The 20,986-nt window shown below is 42.4% G+C and overlaps 1 protein-coding gene across 4 annotated transcripts in view; it reads right to left on the bottom strand.

The window, feature by feature from the left end:
- MARCHF1 (membrane associated ring-CH-type finger 1) overlaps positions 1–17,024 on the bottom strand; it is a 257,681-nt gene extending 240,657 nt beyond the window's left edge. For all 4 annotated transcript variants that reach the window (XM_030022495.1, XM_030022223.1, XM_030022661.1 and 1 more), the window contains exon 1: positions 16,895–17,024. The gene's annotated coding sequence lies outside the window, so the exon portion shown is untranslated. The remainder of the gene's footprint in view (positions 1–16,894) is intronic.
- Positions 17,025–20,986: the final 3,962 nt, after the last annotated feature.

Here is a 20,986-nt window from a genome sequence, read left to right as displayed (position 1 = left end):
TACTATGCCAAAAATAAGCAGTGAGTTAGTTCAACTTGAACATTGTCAAAACCAGATCTTGCTTGACACCGTAGTAATGAGAGCTGTGGCAAAATATTCGCTTTTTCAGCATCATGAAGTTCAAGATAGTAAATATTCAAATCATGTCCTACAAGATGTGTAGTGCTTGTGCCTGCTTATGCCAGCCTCAAAGCTGAGTAAGACTTGATGTGTCTGTCTGGTGAGGATGCCACAACTGTCTACCAAGAGAAAGACTAGCCACTTACAGCACTGACCGAGATTTGTACACTCCTTTCCCTGGTGGTTACTACTTTCATATAGTTACTGCTACATGTGGTACTAACATAGTAGCTATATGATAGTAGGGGTAACTATCATCATATTGAAAAAGTAGAAAGCATGTTCTTTGTTGCTTCAGCATAAAAAAAATTGATCGAGTAAGAGGATACTGTACATTTCTTACCTACGAAAAAGATCAACCCTCTCAGGTCCATTTGAGAAGAACAATTCCTTTCATTTTGCAGGAAACATTTTATTTTTTCATGTTCACAACAGAAGTGGCTAGTAGAAGTTAGGATAAGAATTTTGTTTGTAATCCCACATCTACTGCTTAACGGTTAATTTGTCAAGAGCGTATATCTGGATATTTAATTCTTTGGGCTCTTTCCAACCCACATGACTATTCAGATTTTGAAGCTCCTCTACCGTCTTCTCCTCATTGCCTGTCTGAGCAGGTGAACCAACAAAGAAATGGGCATGTGTTGCATGAAAGCTGTTGAAACAGCACTAGCTTATAACTCCCTGATCTCATCTCATTCTAGACACAAGCACGGAGGATAGGCCATGCCACTGTCACAGACTGAACAAACTTGAAAACAATTTTAAATGCAAAAATGGAAGTGTAGTAACTGTGTCTGACAAGAAACTCTCACCCCTGCAAGACAAAATGTTGCATTTAACCGCTATCTGATGTTGTACTTGAAAGATGTATCTATTTCATTCAGATAAAGTCCTTGCTGGAACAGATATAGTCAAAATTATTTTGATATGCCTGTCTACTCCTAGATTTCTACAGTTGGAAGGAAGATACCAGCAGTTAAGCCAGTGATATTTCTGATCATAACAATGGCTGAGGTTTACTTCAGTTTAGCACATGCCTCTCTTGTATACAAAAGACATCAACGTGGACGAGTACACACAAACTGCTCCAGGACCAGCACTAGCTATGTTTTTGCTAATCAGGCTTGTGAAAGAGAGCCAGGAAGTTGGATAACAGTCACAGTAACACAGCATTATGTTGCTTCTGGACTGAAGGCAGAGCACAGACAGCTCTGAATATGGGGAGAAAAAAAATTGTGTTAAACTGGCAAATTATTAGAATAAGGTGGAGATGCCAAAGATTTGACCTTGAGTCTCTTATATTAAGAGAGAGTGTTCTTGGATGCTACTCTATGCTGCTTCTCTTCACCACTTCCTCTTTCTTCCCTTCCTTCTCCTCCCAACCCCCATCCTTCTTTTTCCTTTGGAAGCCTTATGATTTCTCAAGGGGTTTTTTGTTTGGTTTTTTTTTAAAGGCTAAAAAGAATTAATGGGATGAGAACACAGTTCTCTGGGAGCTCTACCCAGGATGCTTCCTTGGCCACGAATAACTACATTGCTCTATTTCAGTTGCTGAGCAGGTGGTCTGTTAAATCTTAAAAGTTATGTCTGTTAGTTAAGTTTTCATTGTAAATATTTCATTAAGCTTCCCAGCTTACAATAAGCATTGCTTAGCACTATTTTCTGCAACACAGGCTACAGAAATTATTCTACCGGGGGGGAATGAATTAGAATTGGATAATCACAATTTTTTTTTTTTTTTAATATCAAAGGGAAAAAAAGATTGTGAATTCTAAGTTAGATATGCCTGTTTGGGGAAGATATGTCTTGTTTCATCTCATTATCTTATAGCCTAGGCAAATAAGCACACATTAGCTTTGTTCTCTTTCTTATAATCTTATTCAATTATTTTCTTAAAAAACTACTTTATAAATGGTGTAAGAAAGTATAGGACATGTTCTTCCACAACACCTTACTAAAAATGAATTTATTTCTATAACAGATTTTGTCGTCACAAAACATTATTAATCTCTCTGTGTTCCAAAACAATAAAGAAAAAAGGTCTTAACCATGAGCAGCTTTTAGCTGTTTAGATGTTAACAGTCACTCCATTTGTATTTGTATAAGGTTGAGGGATCCAGTCAGGTTGACTATTGCTCTCCCAGTCAATTAAACACTACCAGAAGTTGCCTAGTTTCTCTGTCAATTTTGCAAGCCATCATGTGTTTTACTTCCTGGCATTTCCCCCCCTTTGCAAGTGATTTAAATCATCCTAAGATGTAAATGACACACAGGATATTAATTGTACTTTAAACAGGATTTTTATTACTATTTTTTTCCTTTTTGTTTATAACATTCAGAAAGGAAACCTCTCAGAGAATTTTAAATATCATGTTCTCAGATATCTGCTATATTATTTGGTTTTTGGTGAAATAAAGAAACTCTCCTATTATTAGCCCAAAAAGCAAAATTGCCTGTCGCAAGTCTTACTAGTTTGTCAGCATACAAGAGTGTAATTTATTGGCCTTGCCGTAATAAAGTTTTCTAGACTTCAGCACAATTATTGTAGAGATGGTGAGGAATAAGGTTGTAATTTAAAGATCTAAAAATAGGCTTCAATTCTTATTCAACTAAAGGTGAAATGGAAAAATAAGATATTTGGAAGAAAAAAATAGACTATTCTGTTGTCTATTTCAAGTAAAGCATCTGCATTCTCCCTGTACATTTTTAATTAATGCAGCAAGACCTGTGATGATTGCACAAGGAATTACAGACAACATAATGCTTGAAGCACCATTAAGGAGCTGCATAGCCAATACAGTATTAAAGCATGGAGAACCTTCCAGCTCTATAATAACTACTTCAAAGGAATAAAAGTGAAACTTGTACAGCTGCAAAGGTCCTACAGAGACCACAGTACTACAGAGTAAAGCAGAAAGAGAACCAGAGTAAGCTTCACACTACTCCCTATTAATATGCAAGTAGGTAGGTAGGTGTGAGGCTAAATTATTAAAAGCCAGAGCAGAATTCTCTTTTACCTATCTGCTAAACCAAAAAGCATCCATTATAATGTAATGTCATTTCCCGAATAATACTGAAGGTTACTAAATATATAGACACGATACCTGTGTCAGAAAGATCTCCAGATGCCAACAGGTAAAGCCAGCACAGTCTCTACAGCAAAAAAGCACTAAAATTCCTTCAACTTCAGAGGCAATCATCTAATTCCTCTGCAGATTAGATCCTGACTTTCAGATCGGGCATCCAGAAAAGGAGAGAAATACACAGTGAAAATACACATTGGCAAATACTCTGACCAGCAACAAGCAGGACCTATGTGGGCAGGAAAGGATATAAGCCGTATCTCCAGAGTAACATTTAGCTGCCTGACTACAAAAAAAACCACCTCTCCCCTAGAAATCCCTGCCTCATACACCACGCACAATAAAATGAGGCTAGAGCTCTACAGATAAAAATGTCATACAGCTCTGATTTATCCCCAAAACAACAGAATTTTGAGCAACAGTTCCATGGAGAGGGGTGAGAAAGCATGGAAAAAGGTATTACGTGCAGTTGTAATACATAGTCGCATACACCCAAGAAACCTGCAGAGCAACTGGGGTCTGCTGTAATAGCCAAAGCAGGTGTTATGGCGCGGGGCTTGTTTTTTGGTAGCAGGGGAGGGGCCGCGGGGGTGGCTCCTGTGAGAAGCTGCTAGAAGCTTCCCCGGCTCCAAGTCGGACCCTCCTCTGGCCCAGGCCGAGCCCGTCAGTGACGGTGGTAGTGCCTCTGGGAGAACAGATTTGAGAGGGGAACTGGTAGCGAGTGGGGGGATTGCAACGTGAGAGGAACCCCTCTGCAGACACCGAGGTCAGTGAAGAAGGAGGGGAGGAGGCGCGCCGGAGGAGGGGATGCCCCTGCAGCCCGTGGTGAGACGGCAGGCTGTCCCCCCCAGCCCACAGAGGGGAGCGGGGGAGCAGATGCCCACCTGCAGCCCGGGGAGAGAGGAGCCCACGCCGGAGCAGGGGGATGCCCCCCAAGATGGCCGTGACTCCATGGGAAAGCTCGCGCTGCAGCAGTCTGTGACTGGATAGGCCCACGGAAAGGACCCACACCAGGGAAGTTTGTGAGGAACTGCGGCCCGCGGAAAGGACTCATGTTGGAGAAGTTCGTGAAGGACTGTCTCCCGTGGGAGGGACCCCACGGTGGAGCAGGGGACGAGTGAGGAGGAAGGAGCGGCAGAGACAAGGTGTGGGGAGCTGACCCCAACCCGCATCCCCTGTTCCCCTGCGCCGCCGGGGGAGGAGGCGGAGAGAACCGGGAGCGGAGTTGAGGCGGGGGGGGGGGGGGGGGGGAAGGTGTTCTAAGGTTTGGTTGTACTTCCTAATATCCTTGTTTTATTTTGATTTGTAGTAAATTAAATTGATTTCGTTTCTTCCCCAAGTTGAGCCTGTCTTTTGCCTGTGACCATGAGTGATCCCTCCCTGTCCTTATCTCGACCCACAAGCCTGCCCTTATATTTTCTCCTCATCCCACCGTGGCTGGGGGAGGCGGGGGGGGGGAGAGTGAGCGAGCGGCTGCGTGGTGCTTTGTTACTGGCTGGGCTGAAACCACGTCAGTAGGTAACAGCGCCAGGGCGTCACCACCTGTGTGACCAAGAACTTCAATTAATGGGACATTTTGCCTGCACTGTCATCAGACTAGCCCCTCAGCTTGTACTCCTGACTTCAGTTGGGCACACCTGCCTGCTGGTCTTCCTTCACCCTCTCAAACCACACAGGCAGTGTTGAGCTGATGTTGTTCTTAACTAGCTTCTTCTCATCCCCTCTCTTTAATATCCTCATCTTAATCAAGCCCTGCCAGATCAGTTCTTATTTTTTAGCACGTCACCTTTCTAGCCTAGACTCTGAATATCACTTCCCCTTCCTACAGCTTCACTCCTCAGGTTTCAAGCACTCATCTCTCCACGTTTGTTCTCTTCCCTACTGTTTTCTCCTCCTAGTTTTGCTTTTGGAGGACTCCTCCTTCTAAGCAGCTTTCTCTTCCAGAGCTCCTGGGCAGCAGGCAGCATGTGTCAGTAGGGCTGCTCACAGCCTCATCTCCCACAACCCAAATGACTCACATTTGTGATTTCAGAGGAATCCTGCTTTGGCCCAGCCATTAAATTTTAAAGAGGTTTTAGCCAAGAAAGTCTAAGTCTTCCCAGCACAAGAACAGGTGTTTTCAAGGCCTGCTATTTTCCACAGGCAAATAAATCTTCTGAAGAAGGGGAGAAACACATTCTTTGCACAAGAATCAATCCATTTTGTTTCAAGGCCCCCGTCCTGAAGCATCAGTGTGTGTAAGTTTCCAACAGCGTTTGACAGTTATCTTTTTCCCCCAGCTCAGCTCTCTAACCTTGCCAAAACCTTCAAAAATTTCTGCTTGAAAGACTGGCAGACATCACACAGGGAGTTTAAAGACCAGCGCAAGGCATAAGTAACAATGACCAGTGTCATATATCAAGGAAGCCCAATTTTACATAGACAATTAGGGTAAAAGAAGAGTATTCATCATTTATCACATCACATTTTTCAGCTATCATTTCAACTATCTATTTCAGAACTTTTACTCAAGAAAACTCCTTTCTAGTTTTTTATAGCAATTTTAAATTTCCACATGTTGAAATTTTCATTGCCTTTCTATGGAAAGTTCTGTTATCTCCAAATTGTTTTTCACTTTTTTTGCGGTTGCTTCTGTTTGAAAAAACCTATCTTCATACCATCATGGAGAGAAAGAGCTGCATCTGCTGTCAAATACACTTTCACGATATTGATGCATTCACTTCATGTGAATTTTATTTTAAGAAAATACTACAGAAAAGAGTTCCCTTGCTGCATGAATTTAGTTCCTTGCTCTGGAAGGCATCTCATCATCTTTATGAAAGCTTCTTCATAAATTTCTGAGACTCTACTTTAACACAGTAAGATATGGTTTGATATAAAATACCTTCAATTGGGAGCTATTTTATTGATTAGAAACCCTATTCTAGTTTCTAGAGTAAATTTATACACAGCCAATATGGTCATTTGCTCTCGTATCAGCACTGTCTTGTTCCAAGTAATTCTTTCCTTGTGATTATCCCCACATATTTATAGAGTGCTCATATACCCTCTCACATTTCATCTTACCAAAGAAGTCAAGCTCCCAACTAACGACATGATACACGTCAAAAAAGGTTGACAGTTACGTTTGTTTCTTAAAATCAAGATTGATCTTATTTACAGTTTAGCCATGCAAGCAGCTACATAGGTATAGCTGAGGCAAAGGGGCCTTTGATCTGTCACGCTTCTTTAGTACCAGTCTCTTTCGTAAATTCCTAATACCTTTTTCTAATTTTCTTTTACCGTTATGCACAGAACTATCCTTTCTTCCAAAAGCAGTTTAAGAACTTGAATAACACTGACGTCAAAACCATAATCCTGCAGTTGCCTGGATTAATTTTTCCCCCTTTCTTAAAAAAACATACACTGCCCTGTTAATGCCTAATTAGCTAGTCGCTCCACTTTCCATCAGATCTGCACTCAGATTCCACCTTAATTTCCATTTTCATACTTCTATTCCTTTTCCTGTAGGTGACTGGAATCACTTGGTGTAAAACGTGGCACACAATCAAGTCTTTAGACGAACCTAGACTTTTAGTGTTTCCCCATCCCCACTCTTACAAAGATATCTGATGAACTTTGTGCTACTTACTGCAATACCCTTTGCAGGGTCTAACTCAGCTCGACAGTTTCTCTGTGCAGGCTCCTGTCTCCAGTCCTAAGGCACTGAAAAATCTAGCTGCAATGAAGAACATGATCATTCTTTCATGAGTCCAAGCGTATCTTAAGGACAGCTTTGCAGAACATGCATATGTTTAACTGTGGTTTAAAAAGAAGTAATTGTAATCATTACAGCCTTTAGAAGTAGTCTAAGTTCTTAAAGACACATAAAGAAATGTTGGTGGCAATTCTGGAAAAAAAAGTTAATTCCATCCCATTAGCTACAACATTGCCACAGGCAATCACAAGCACTCTCTCAGTTTTTGTTTTGTAACTATCATTATCACCTGGATTCCTCATAGATGTTTTAAGTAGTGTTGTAACCTGTACTGTAGCTTATTGCTACTGACTAGACCCCTAACTGAAGAATAATCCACTTTAAGTTTTAAAATAAAAATCTAATTTGACTAGACTTGACAGGTCATACAATAAATTTTGTATTCCACCAGCATAAAGCCAAACAAGAAGGCAGCAAGCATGTGCTCTAAAACAATTAAATTTTTTTCATTCCTACATATTTAACAAAATATTTTCATCGCCAGTTTACTCTTTAAAATTCCCGTAGAAAATGAAGATGGTTGTATACTGTTAGATTATGCAATAAAAGCTCATCTGCACCCCAACAAAGGAGCACAGAGAGACAGTGGCAGGTGGGGAAGCGCAAATAATACCCTGCCCAGCTCCTCCCAGACCCATCACAGGAGCAATCTGCCCATTAGAGGCCCATCTCTACAAGCCCAGAGGACCACAGGGATGCAGAATGGCAGACAGGAACACAAATTAGGGACTTGGAGGAAGGGAGGCCCCATCCAGACCCCTCCCAGGGCTGTCCCAGGAGAGCCTCAGCCCCAGTGTCCAAGTGTGAAACCCATCACGATGAGTCAATATGAGAGCATCTCTTGGATAGAGGAGGGGTCACTACCCAGGGGTGTAGGAGACATTACAGTATGCAGGGGAAGGGCATTTGGGGATTGCACAGGACTTACTATGGGATGTTTACAGGAGGAACCAAAGGCAGGGACAGGGACAGATTTACATGATTTGGCCAGGAACAAGCGTGAGAAAACAGAGGAGTAAGTGGATAAAAAGGGCCAGTTGCATGCAAATAGTTTGCTGGTGCGTTCACTTGTCTGCCCGTGTCCTGCACCTGATCAGTGCAGTCTGTCCTATCTGCTTATTAAATCCTCTCTAACTCTTTTCTGAGTGAGGGGCTCCATTCGTTATGCATGTGTGCACAGGGGTCCAAGCGCAGCAACTGGGGTAACACTGCCAGCCACCAGAGAGACCGGTGCAAGTGGCCTTAAGTGCCAGCCTGGGGTGGGTCGTGCACCAGCTGGAGTGGGTGCCGGCATCCACTCATGTGTGTGCGTGTGTACTGGGAACCAATGTTCAGCCTCACTGCTGGTTGGACCCGGGGCATGGAGCTGTGGCAGCCTTACCCCTCTCAGGCTGCTGGATCTGGCCTGATGTTTTCCCCTAGCCTAAGGGAAGAAAAGGCTTTTGAAAACTTAAGCACAGCACATGCTTAAAACAAGATTTTGTTTTCCTATTCCACATACAGTGATCATCATCTTTCATTCTGTATCTCAATTCTGTTCCTTTTCCACTATTTTTCCACTCAGATCATTTCACCCACTTCATATCAATCTTCTCTTATCATATTTATTTCCTCCCCTCCTTTTCACTTCCAGCCTACCCCTACCTCAGATTTTACAGGTTTGTTTTCTTTCAGTTTGCTTAGGCCTTTCTCCATTTTCTATAATCTTACCTTCATCTTCCTTTCCACAAAATTCTTTTTATCATTTCCTCTTTAAATTCCTCAACCACCCTTTCAGTAGGGATAAAAACTGCCCCTTACACATTCTGTCACTTCTCTTCAGCTTTCTTCCCGCTTGCCAAAATGTGTTCTTTGTAACGCCACCTTTCACTCTCTTCGAAAGCAAAACACATGCAATTGAGGCACTCTTCTTCTTACTTTAATAAAACATGGCTATTTTCAAACACTTACTGACTGAACAGGGTTTGTATTAAATTTTTTTCACAGGAGGACAGAATATAATCAGCAGACTATTACTACAAATGCAGTTCAAAAGACTCAAAAATTCAGAAACGGTTTCTTACAAAGTGCGAGAGACTGCTCATGTAACAAACCCACCAAGAAAACACTTGAGGTTTAGTTATTTCTTTTCCCATCCTCCCCTGTGTGTAGCTGCAGAAAAGAGACCATTTTCACATACTCCTCAAGAAAATTTGATTTCTCAGGTTTTGCTCCTCCTTAAGTCACCCACTTTACCAACTTCAGCATATCCACATACAATTGCGATGTTGAATTCAGTTCTTCAATCTAGCAAGAGTTTATCAAAGAGCTTTTACCTTTTTGAAGCATTTTGACTCAAATGGACAGTCAATCCCTTTCAGCTCCACAGAATACTGCATTCCACCTGCTGTGAAGACCAGCATTTGAGAGGCATGCGGAGATGGAATTAGTTTGGGTTTTTTGCAGGTATGCTATCTTCTATCCAATACCTCATATGGTCTGTTAGGACTTCCACTAACCTAAGGCACTGATTCTACTGTTCGCTTTAAAAAAAGGTGCTGTACAAACAAGGAAGATGCATCTTAAACATAACCCTACAGGATTAAAAACATTTATCAGCTTTATAGAAAAGCGTCTGTCTTCACAAAAACTCATATCCATCAGCTGACTCTTTAATGACCGTTTACCCACATGTAGGGCTAGCACAGAGACGACCAATTTGATACTGTTATTACATAGAGAAATTTTCTACACTGCACTGAAATTATTACTACTGACCAGAAAAACAACTTGGTCACATTAGCCAACCTGTTTGGCTGCACTTGGCAGGAGGGCTTTAAAGCAGAAGAGACCACACCACTTTGAGGAGACAGCAGACACCTTCTGAAGGAGGTTGGCACTCAGGAGCCACGCTTTAGGTTTCTCTCCAAAGAAGCAACACAGACCCTCTGAGCCTGAAGCAGTGATGTGGTAAAGTAGTATATTGTCCACCACAGGCCAGGATGGGAATGTGCCTGCATTCATAGATTGCCTGGCAAGGACTGGTCACACAGCCTGATGCCAGATCCACACATTGGAAACATTGAAGCACAAGGTCTTTCCTCAGGAACCATACTCATCCCTTTCTTATGAGGACCCAAGATCAGTAAAGCATGATTAGACTTAGTCCTGTTCCACGCTATTTTGTACTAGCACATGGGACTTTCACTCCACAGTCTACTTCTGAACAAGGGTTTTCCCTTACACCAGTTGATGGTATCAAGGTCCTTGAACAGTAGAGCAACAGCAAGCTCACTGCAACTGCCTCTGCACCCAGCCAGTCCTGATAACCAGAGAGCTGGAGTTCGCCTCACGTTCTTCTGCTACTAACAAATGAGTTCCAGCCGATGATTTCCAGCAATACACCAGGATTAATGCTGCAGTCCACATTATTCTCCCAGCCCCCTTTCATCACACTTATCAAGTCCTACAATGTCTTAAACTGGCCTTGGGCTTTCCCTTAAAACTCTGACCACGTAACACATCCGCACCCTTGTCCTGTCAGAAGACAGCTCCAAAAGTTCACTTTTCCATTGGCTACAAATCTTATCTTAGTCCTATTTTATTACTACTTGATCTCATGCCAAAATTTTGTCCCTTAGTTTAGGTATTTGTCTAGCTTGGCTCACGTTACATCAATTTTACATCTGAATCAATTTATTAACAATTTTTCTCCTCGTTGAACCTTTCTTCCATGCTAAAGAAGTCCCTTTCTTCCGTAACACCATTGGTATTTCAAAACTTCCACTGGAAAAGACTTCAGAGAAGTCCTTGGGGGCGGGGACACACACCCCCTATCTCCCATGAGACCTGCAGTCATCAAGCCATCATAACATGAACTACACTACATGGAGGTCAAGGAAGCTGCTCCCATGACTGCAAAGATGGCCTGGCTTTCCCTCACTGTGCTTTCACGTTTGGAATCTCTTCTCCTCTCCTTTAGAGAGCTGAAGGGCAGAAACTGGAAAACTAGGATTAGTACGCTATTGGCCTCAAATACATTTTCATTCAATGACCCAGCATGACCAAAACAATTATGATGTGCACAGAAGCTGTCCCCTACGTATCCTCACTGGGAGCCCTAACCGTACGATGCCATGACAATTACGTTTCCACAACTTCCTGCAGAACTATGGTGCCACTTCCCTTCCCCAGCTTGTCCCCTCTACAGCTGTGTAACACAACATGAAGTAAAAAATATAACACAAGGGAGCAGTTAATTGTAGTACTTTTGTAGACATCAAAAAGGATAGAGAAACTGTTCCTCTGAGGAAAATGGGAAGCCTTACAGGAAATCACTCAGTGACCACTACCTTATTTAAAGAACTTAATTTTGCAGTGGAGATAAACAGACAAGGAAGAGTGTTGTTCTGAATTGCAAATGAAACAGCTTCTGCTTTTTAGATTCTCAAACTGACCTGCTGAACAGATTAGAAGTACTTAACCTGTTCGGTGTTCTGAAGTACTTTGTACTCCACATTTTCCACCATGTCCCACATCGCCCAGTATTTTAACACAGTCAAATATTACTTACCCTTTTTTTGCAGAAATCATATTTGACATCTAATTTTGTCTACCTAAAAGTCCATTTGAAGGTACAAATAGTCCAAATTTGGATTTCAGTTGCTGGTGGGCAATTGTAGAAACATTCCCAGTACATCCTACCCTCCTTGATCTGCCAGACTTAAGTTACATATTTTATTCTACTGAAGTCTGAGGGTTTGGACTACCATTTTCTCTCTACAAAGCACAATCACGTTGCTATAAATGAAACAAAGTCAACTTAATATCACGCAGTTTGCCTTTGCAAAAATGCACTCAATTCTGACTAGTACGAACAATTGTTTCACATTTTATAAAAATACCAAGCTATTACTTGCCTTTTAAAGGAATAAAAAAAATGGATTTAAGTCTTTTAAAGGAATATGACGAACGGATTTAAGTCTTATAAACCAAAACCTCCACAAGTTAAGAGAATGTTCAAGCTACCATTGATTGCATACAGCTAACCTACAGTAACACCACTTTCCCTTCCACACTATGCATTATATTATCAAAAAAAGTTTACATAGCACAAAACTGCCCTTTTTTCTTTATCTTAAAACTTCCAGTAACAGCTGCACCTAACTCCATTTTCTTTGCTTTATTGTTTCTTATACCGGGTGGGTAGGTGCACATTCACAGAACATTTTTGCAGATTCAGAAAGAACCACTGCCTCTAACCGCCTGCCCAGCACTGCCTGTGCAGACAGACAGACACACAGAACATACAATACAGCCAGCTACCTCACTCCAAAGCACTTAAAGTTCAGCCAAGTCAGTACAGGGTAGCAGCTACTGAGCTAAGGTTTCATGTTGTGCTCTACTTCCCACCACCATCCCAGGGCAGGCATGCTCACATGTCATAGGGACAGACAGACATAGATGGGTCAGTTCTGGAAGACATTCTTGTGAATAAATCTGGCAACAGACAAGCAAAATTAATGGGACAAAATTCAGGCAGGAACATTATAACTCTTCCTACACACAAGCTACCAGAAATGCTGTCGACGCCTTGAATGCCACACTCCTTGTGCAAAAACATCCATTTCATAAGATTATAAAAGAGCTATAAATATAGTATCATCTTCACTGTAAAATCAGAAACCTTGTTTTTCAATAGTCACCTAGTCTGAAATTAACTTTATACCCTTCTGCAGCTCAGCACTGCCAAAACCTCGCACAATAAAGTACAAGACCAGTCCTGTACACCTGTCCTACAACCCACAGGATAGCACTGTGGCAGTACAATTGCCCAAAGCACCTTTAATGCCTTTGCATCCCAAAAACCATTCGGTAGAAGCAACTACATGAAGTTACAAGTAGCACTGAAATACCCCAGAGAGCTGTGAAACGACATGCACTATTGCAATACTATCAAACTCATTACTATTTCCAAATCGTGTAACTCTAATAAGATTTACGTTTCAGCGTATGCCTGATTGCCAATGAATTTGGAAAAAATAGGCAGTGAACCATCAAGATGGCTACACAAAACAAGGTAATTTTACCATTTCATATTGCTTTGACTATATCATATAGTCTACTTTTTCATACGTGTTTATTTCTCTTTCCTGAAGAATCTGATACAAACTGCTGTAATACCACACACCTACCTGGAAGAAAATCCCCTTTTCAATTACCAATGATTTGGAAAAATATTATCCAGCAGAAAAGATGTCCTTTTTTTGGCCTGTGATCACTCTGCTCACTTTAAAGGAGTGCACCTCATTAACCCCGATAATTAACAAGGTTATTCTCATCACATAAAAGGTTTAAGTTCCTCTATTAAATCGTTATTTGAATTTGCACTGCTATTAAGATGATGAGGCTATTCTGGATTTAATTTCACATAACAAGATGTTTCCCTTTAAAGATCCTAATTTTTTTCAAGTCCAGGTATATAATACCATTGTCATGTACGCTACACAACAGTGAATCTAGTAGATTAAGGAATGGATAATATACATACAGAAACCAAACAAAATTAAAGTTGGAAACCTAAAAGGGGTAAGGCAGCAATGCAAAAAGGCAGCAAAAATAGAAAACAGGCGTCTGACAGCAGCATGGCCAAGGCAGCAGAACCCAGTGATAACTGGAAAAGGAGAAAAGGACCAAAATCACAAGGAGATATAAACAGCTTCTGAAAAGACTAGCAGCAGATGTTATCAGCTTCTAGCTGGACCATTCCAGTAAGACTCCGCAGGCTACAGAGAAACTTCCAATTCCCACGCACTTCACACTGGAAGTGTAGTAGTGCATATTTGGGGAATTTTGTTCCTAGATCACATGTAAGGTTTCCCAGGACTGTCTAGCTAATAAAATCTTCTAAAAATCCAATAAATGCTTTAAATTTTGCATGTAGGTGTTCCTAGTACGTGAACTTGCTTCTTCTACAAGAGAAAAGTCAGTTGTCTAAAGCCAGACAGTTATTCTGAGGATATTAAAAACAGTTAACTGCAGCAGTCACATATAGAAATTCCACATCAAATATAAAAACGAAGATGACAGTTTATCTCATTATCCATACTGACATCATATTAGTTGATGTGAGCTGTAGTTAACAAACATATGGAATCATCATAGTACGGAAAAGTTAGTCACATTCACTTAGAGATTTAATTATATAGGTTTCATTGGCAGCATACCTGACATCAGAGCATTCAAGCGCCTTGAATGTAAGCATCTAGAGACATCAAATTAACACCCAAGGCTTTGCAAAGAAGTTTCTCTTGCACAGAATTAAGTCACTATATAATAATAACAACAACAATAATAATTTTAAAAATCCTTTAAATGTTGGAACAGACATGAGAAATTTCCATCATGACATGAGGATTACCACAGCTCTGACTGGGTCGAACATTGAAATGAAGCAAGTTCACAGCGTTAAGGTCAGCTGTCAGTCCCATATGGGAGACTTTCAAGCACTGCTAGTTTGACCCATCCATGCACCTTAAAAGGGTGTCATTCATTTAGCGTGCATCTTCCAGAAAAGTTCATTTTTTGTATTTTAAAGCACCCATTGCTAAATCTTGTCACAAGTGCTTAGCAGTGTGAGAAAAACATTAAACTCTTCCCATGAAGAGTGTCAAGAGTGCTGTGAAATATTCAGAATAGACCCACTATGCAAGTCTAATCAACACAACTCCTCCCTTGGGAAATATCAATTTGCAAATCTCTCAAACACCTAAAAAGGGTAAGAAAGTTGTTAAAAATATAGCAGGGTACTCATGAATGAGCCATACACTGAATTTTCTGTTTAAAGTCTAAAGCAAGTAAACATTCTTCAGCAGAATGAAGACAGAAGTATGCACATGAGATTAATAGAGGAGGTAATGGAGGGCAATATTTAATCATCGTGACAGCTTTATGTAAGTTTGGATGAGACTTTTGGTCAGGAAAATCAGACACTAACAGAGTTTTTAGTATTATTAGGAAGCATCATCACTGTGTCTCCAAACACACCCTTATGTGTGGTTTGAACATTGGGAAATGCACCTGAATGCTCACAGGTTATCCAGTGCTATCTTTATTAGGTAATACATTCCAGTTTTCCTTTTCAAATTGTGGTTTTCCAGTTGAAACCAATGCCCTGTGAACAGCAAACCTGTAAGTTTTGTTGCCATTAATTAGTTTCCTTCCTCACTCTAACACAAGATGCACACAACACGCATCTTCTCACCCCCCACACCCAGCAGAGTCAGGGACAGAACCCCAAACAGAAGGGTTTGTTTTTCAACATGAAGTTCAAAGAGCTTAAAATTACCTTTTTTTCCCTTTTCTTTTTTAAACAAACATTGAAAATAACCAGAGTGGCTTGGCATTGCTTTAATCAGTTTAAACTTGAAGACAGGAACTCTAATTAAAATCTGGAACTCTAGCTGTAAGAAACAGCTAATTAGTTCCCAACTTTTTAATGAAGTACTGTGGCAGCGTCCATATTAGCTGTTCAGTATTAAAAAGGAAATGTTCTGCAAGATAAGCTCATTCTCTCAGGCAGCGCATCAGTTTGTATATTTACTTCAATCCATGCCACTGTCACAGGGATTTAAGAAAACACACTACAATAACTATCCGATTTGCAGATCTCCATATACAGTAAGATAATTGAACTTTGCAGCATTTCAAACACAGAAGGAGAAATACAAGGCGGTTCACTACCGTTGTAACCCACGTTACCGTTAGGCAATGAAGACAATTTAAATTGCGCTAAAGTAAAAGGTTGCGTTTCCCTCCTTTCAATTCGTTCCTGACCACAACTTGCAAACGCAAGAAAGAAGATGATGGGGGAAGAGTTGAGAGAAGGCATTTTAACGCTTGTGCTCCCCAGAAGTCTGGGCAAAATACTTGGGATAGGAGAAAAGTGAGGAGAACTGCCCGATTAAGAGGAACCTTAGCTAGACAGTCACAGCAAGGCATGCTGACAGCAGTGGAAACCTGAACGCCTTCATTCACGTTTCCACTGCTTTTAGCGTCCCATTTTATAAGGGCTGGTACTTCTCTCCCCCTTCCCACACACAGAGCATCAACTGGGAAACATAAATAAATAAATAAACGCACGCTGAAAAATTGATTACAAACGAAGGGCAAGTTCGTCCACGTCCCCAGGGCAGGTTTTCCTAACCCGGGTCTCCTCCTGTTACCAAGTGGCTCCACGCCACGCTTACTCCGAAAACCCTTAACGTTAAGGCAGGACTTCTCCCGGCGCTGAGCAGTGCCCTGGGGAAGGGCTGCGGGGAGGGCAGAGCAGGGCAGGGGAGGGCGCTGCCCGCGGCCGCCCCGGCTCGGCTGCTCCTTCCCGGGCTCCATCTCCGACTTGGGGCAAGAGGGTGGAAGAGGAAGAGAAACTCCCTTGGGTTATTTCTCCCAGCAGCGTACGGGCTGGAGGCTGAGGCAGCAGGGCAGCCGGGGCCGCTGCTCCGTACCGGCGACTGTCCAAGTGCCGGCCCGACCGAAGGATGAAAGTACCGGCGAGCCGACGGAAACCCTCGCCCTGTGCCTGCCCGCACCCGCCACCGGCCGAGACGGAGGGAACAGCAGCAGGAACCCGCGCAGGTGCCCTGATGCGCTTCTCCCCTCAAAACCAAACCAACAACAACAACAACAACAAAAAAACAAACAAACAAAAAAACCAAAAAATCCCAAAAAACAATCGAACAAAAAACCCACAGGAAAAAAAAAAAAACACCACGAAACCCCCCCCCCCCAAAAAAAAACCGGAAAAAACTCCCAACCCTCCCTCCCCAGACAAGGGCAGCACCCGGGACCCGGCAGGTGCCCCGCTCGCCCGCCCCACCCCGCCGGGTCGGGTCGGGTCGGGTCAGGTCGGGCCGGGCCGGGCCGGGCTGTGCCGTGCTGCCCCCCGCCCACTCACCAGCGGCGGGCCGAGGTGCCTCAGGGAGCCGGCTGCCGCGGCGGCGGGGCCGGCTGCCTGCCGGGCTGCGCCCTCCGCCCCATCCCGCCGCCCGAGCAGCCGCCAGCCCGGCGCGCCGCTCCCGCCCCGCCCCGCCTCCCCACGCCCCCGCCCGCCGCCCCGCCCCCATGATGTCATCCCGCGGAGCCGCCCCGCCCCGCCGAGCCCGGCGCCGAGCCCGAGGACGGGGCCGGGGCCGGGACCGGGACCGGGAGTGCCCACCGGGGGATGGCGGGCAGCGCTGTGTCGGGAGGGGTGGCTGCCCGCGGCGGCCGTTCGCATGGAAACACCGACGTGGGAAACACGGGAACGGCGTTGTGGTCAGGGCGTTTCACGCCAGAGGATTCGCCCCCCCCCCCCCCCCCCCCGCCCTCACCCGGGTTCTGCTTTTCCCGTGAAACAGCCTTGGAAATCCCTTTGTTGGAAGTGTAGAAATGCTGCGTGGAATCCCTGGGCGAGGAAAGGCAGGTTTCTTTCTTTTTGCGTGGAAAACCGGAGTGGTCGCCTGGATTCTCCCCTTGCCCTCAGAGAGCTGCGCAGCAATGGCATCTCTCAGCCATTAGTTCAACACGGGCAGGAATTGGGCGGGGGGCGGGGGGGGCGACCGGCGACACGGCAACATGCAGCTCCATTGCTCAGACTCCGGGTTGTGTAGTTATTCTCGTGTCACGGCTGAAAATAAGTCTGACTTAGCTTAACAAACCAACGTCCTGAGGCAGCGTGCTCAGGTAGGGGTCCAGAGTGGAGAGACAAAGTAAAATTAAATGAAAAACCTACCTTAGACTAAATTTCCAGGATGACGACACATCTGCTAGTTACATATATTGATAAAGGCTTCATCACCACAATAAACCGTTCCGGGCTGATTTAAATTATGCCTCTATGGTCTTAGGAGACAGAAAGAGTAGAGACATGCAGACCTTTTTTTTTTTTTTTTTTTTAAATAATTGTGCTCGACTGACAGGTCTAGAAATTAAAGAAAACATCGGTCTGTGCTGCTGCGTGGAAGGAGCGGTAGTACAAGCCTCAGGCTTCTTCAAAGTCCACTGAAAAGATGGAGAACTGTCAAGTCCTGTTGCCATAAGGGCAAGTGTCTAAACAAGCATCACCTTCATCATCATGAAAACATTAAGCAGGTACCTGTGTATTATGGAGCCTGCTCAAGTAGATTAAACTATTATTTCTCACATTTTTCTGGGTCCTGGGATCTGACCCGAAGATCAAAACATGAGAGGTTTTCTGAAGCTATATCTGCTTGTTATATATTTCTTCTCCTTTTCTGATAAATAGTAAAAAGGAAATAAAGCTGTTCAAAATTCTCCTCTCACCTTCTGGCACTAGCTTAAAAATTCTTTTAATTCTCAGCTATATGCAGGTACATTTTCACTCATGCTTGCAATTTTTATCTTACCTTATTTATCTTTTTTGTCTTATTGGAGATTTCACCTACTCAGATTTGTAACAGCAATTTTTATACCCTGAAAATATAATTGAAAATGGAGCTACATCAGCCTCAATTATTGCTGCTCTGTTTCACCATTTTAACACACTTGCATGGCTGCTCCCCACATCAAAATACCTCCCTTCCAAAGAAAGTATTTGGGTGTTAAATTGCTTCCTGTTATCTGCAGAATGATTTTTTAAAAACTGGATCAGTAAGAACATACGTGCAGGAATGAGGACTCTCCTTCCAAAAAAGCCTTCCTCCCACCTGGCATCCTGAAGCCCTGGGCAGAGGCAATAGTATGAAACTGGGGTTTTGGCTTTGGGTAAGTGGACTAATCACTGAGGTCTAGTAAAGGCTACTGATCTCATGAATTCAGTGCTGTTTCATTTCAGTAAGACACTTCAGTGATTTCATTAAGTGGAACACAAAATTTAAAAGACAAAAAATACCTGAAACTCGCACAGACAACTGATATTAAGTGAATAATGAGGCAGCTACCAGCATAAAACAAGGGACAGGGTGACATTTGAACAGTAATATTTAACTGGGAAAAAAAGATGTATATTAGACAGAAGATGTATACTAGGCAATTAATTCAGAGACGTTCATATAAAAAGATGAGCTCAGTTCGCCATCGCAGCACGATTTCCTCACAGTGAATTCCTCAGCAGAGCAGAGCATCAGTCTGTCAGTGGAAAAGGCGCATTATAATTGCTACAACTGTATCAGTTAACATTTGTGGAAATACTGGTTTAGAGAGAGCTGCAGCTTTCTCTAGCAAAGTTTTTTAGATTCCTTCATACCTTGAGCACATTAACAACTCTGTAACTACAGCTGCCCTGTTTCCATGTGACTAAGACAACCAAGAACCACACACCAGAGAAATTTATTATGGCCAAACAGGTGTCTGAGTTCATTGCTTACCATACCTGGACATTATTCTTTGGACATCAATATTCAGTCTTTTTGCAAGCCAGTATATTTGGATTTTTAAAGATACATTAAAGCTGAGGAAGAGTTTGTGCTGAAGAAGGTCCTGAACAGCAGCATTATGGGTTCAGAATCACAGCATTTAAATACAGGACTAAACTTTTCTGAGTTAATACTTCCAAGTGTCAAAAATTAATATTGTGTTTACAAACCTTTCATAAACCTATGTGTTATAGAGCAATAAACTTGTACAGCTACATGTCACAAAATCTTATGTCAAATTCTAGGTTAAAAAAAAAAAAAGAAAAAAACACATTTAACATGGAGGACATGGTAAGCAAAAGAGAAGGAAGAAAAAATCACTCTATATACATTATTTAAGGCAAAGCATACAATTAGATAGGGGATTAAGGTAGGAAATGTTACAATGAGTACTTAATGATAATTTTTGCAATAAGATTCGAATTCACTTAAAAATATGACATTAGCTTTCCCAAAGCTGTTAATAAATTTGAGTCAGGTTCTGCAGGCTCAATCCGTAAAATGAAAGACAACAACAATACCACTCATCTATTAAAAAATAAGAAACTTCATGGTATGAGCTTTTGCCATGCTCTCAGGATGTGGTTACACTGCCAGTCCAAGTCTAGGTACGATGTTCCCACCAAAAGAAGTGACTCCTCCTCCTTTCTTTCAGGTATTCCCAAGCCTCCCAGAGTCAGCGTTAATGAATACGTAACTGATGTGGTGAGCAAGATCAGTTTACTTATCAGGCTGCCAACAAATCTGGAAGTTTTAGAAAATTATTCGTATCCCCTTCTCCACCTGTCACCAGTCACCAGTGCTTGCGCAAGGGTAGCAGGAGCTCAGCACATGGGTCTGGGGAAGAGAAAATGGAGGGAAAGCTTCCAGCAGAAATGTGATGGCAGTAACTCAGGCCAGGTATGAAACACACGAGAGTGGAAGCAGCTACCCCACAGACAAAGATTTACGATGCTCTTGAATGTGATGATTTCCTTTCTTCCTTGTTTCAGTAAGTTGAAAATAGCTGTCTTGGTAACCAAGTCTACTTTACAGTAGAACAGCTCAAAACAGGAAGGACTAAGCTAGTGCTTCCTCAGAGGTGATCCCAGCCTGGTAGATAGGCTAAGAAGATGAGAAGTGCAGCTTTTAATCCCTTCAGGCAGAAAAAGGAATTGAAGTCTAACATTGAGACTGGACAGGCATGTTAGCCACAAAGATAACAGGTAAAAAGAGAGGAAAAGTTTTTCTGCAGTTCAGTGAATCTCCAACAATTTTGCAACTCTTTCAACTTCATAATTTTCATTACTTTGCTATTTGTGCTTTTAGAAAAATAAAGTCTCATTTCCATTGTAATGACTTTTGCATTGAGGATTTTCTTCAAGATAAAACAAAAGATGCTTCATTTGTTCATGTTTAAGTCATCTCTGGACGCTGAAAAAAAGCTGAGCATGGTGAAACAATGCTAGAAATACATATCCCCAAGACCAGACAAAAGGTGTTTGTTAGAATAAAGAAAAAAACCCTAGAAGCCAGCCACTTGCTCCAGCTTTACTGAAGTGCTTCCCTAGCCTGCTGTTTGCCTTGCTGCTAGATCTTTAAAGCATGAGTTCATATGTGTTCAGAAGAAGGAGGTAACAGAGAAGACAGAAATG

Source organism: Aquila chrysaetos, chromosome 1, assembly GCF_900496995.4.
Source record: "Aquila chrysaetos chrysaetos chromosome 1, bAquChr1.4, whole genome shotgun sequence".
NCBI lineage: Eukaryota > Metazoa > Chordata > Aves > Accipitriformes > Accipitridae > Aquila > Aquila chrysaetos.
This window is presented reverse-complemented; position numbering and strand designations above follow the sequence as displayed.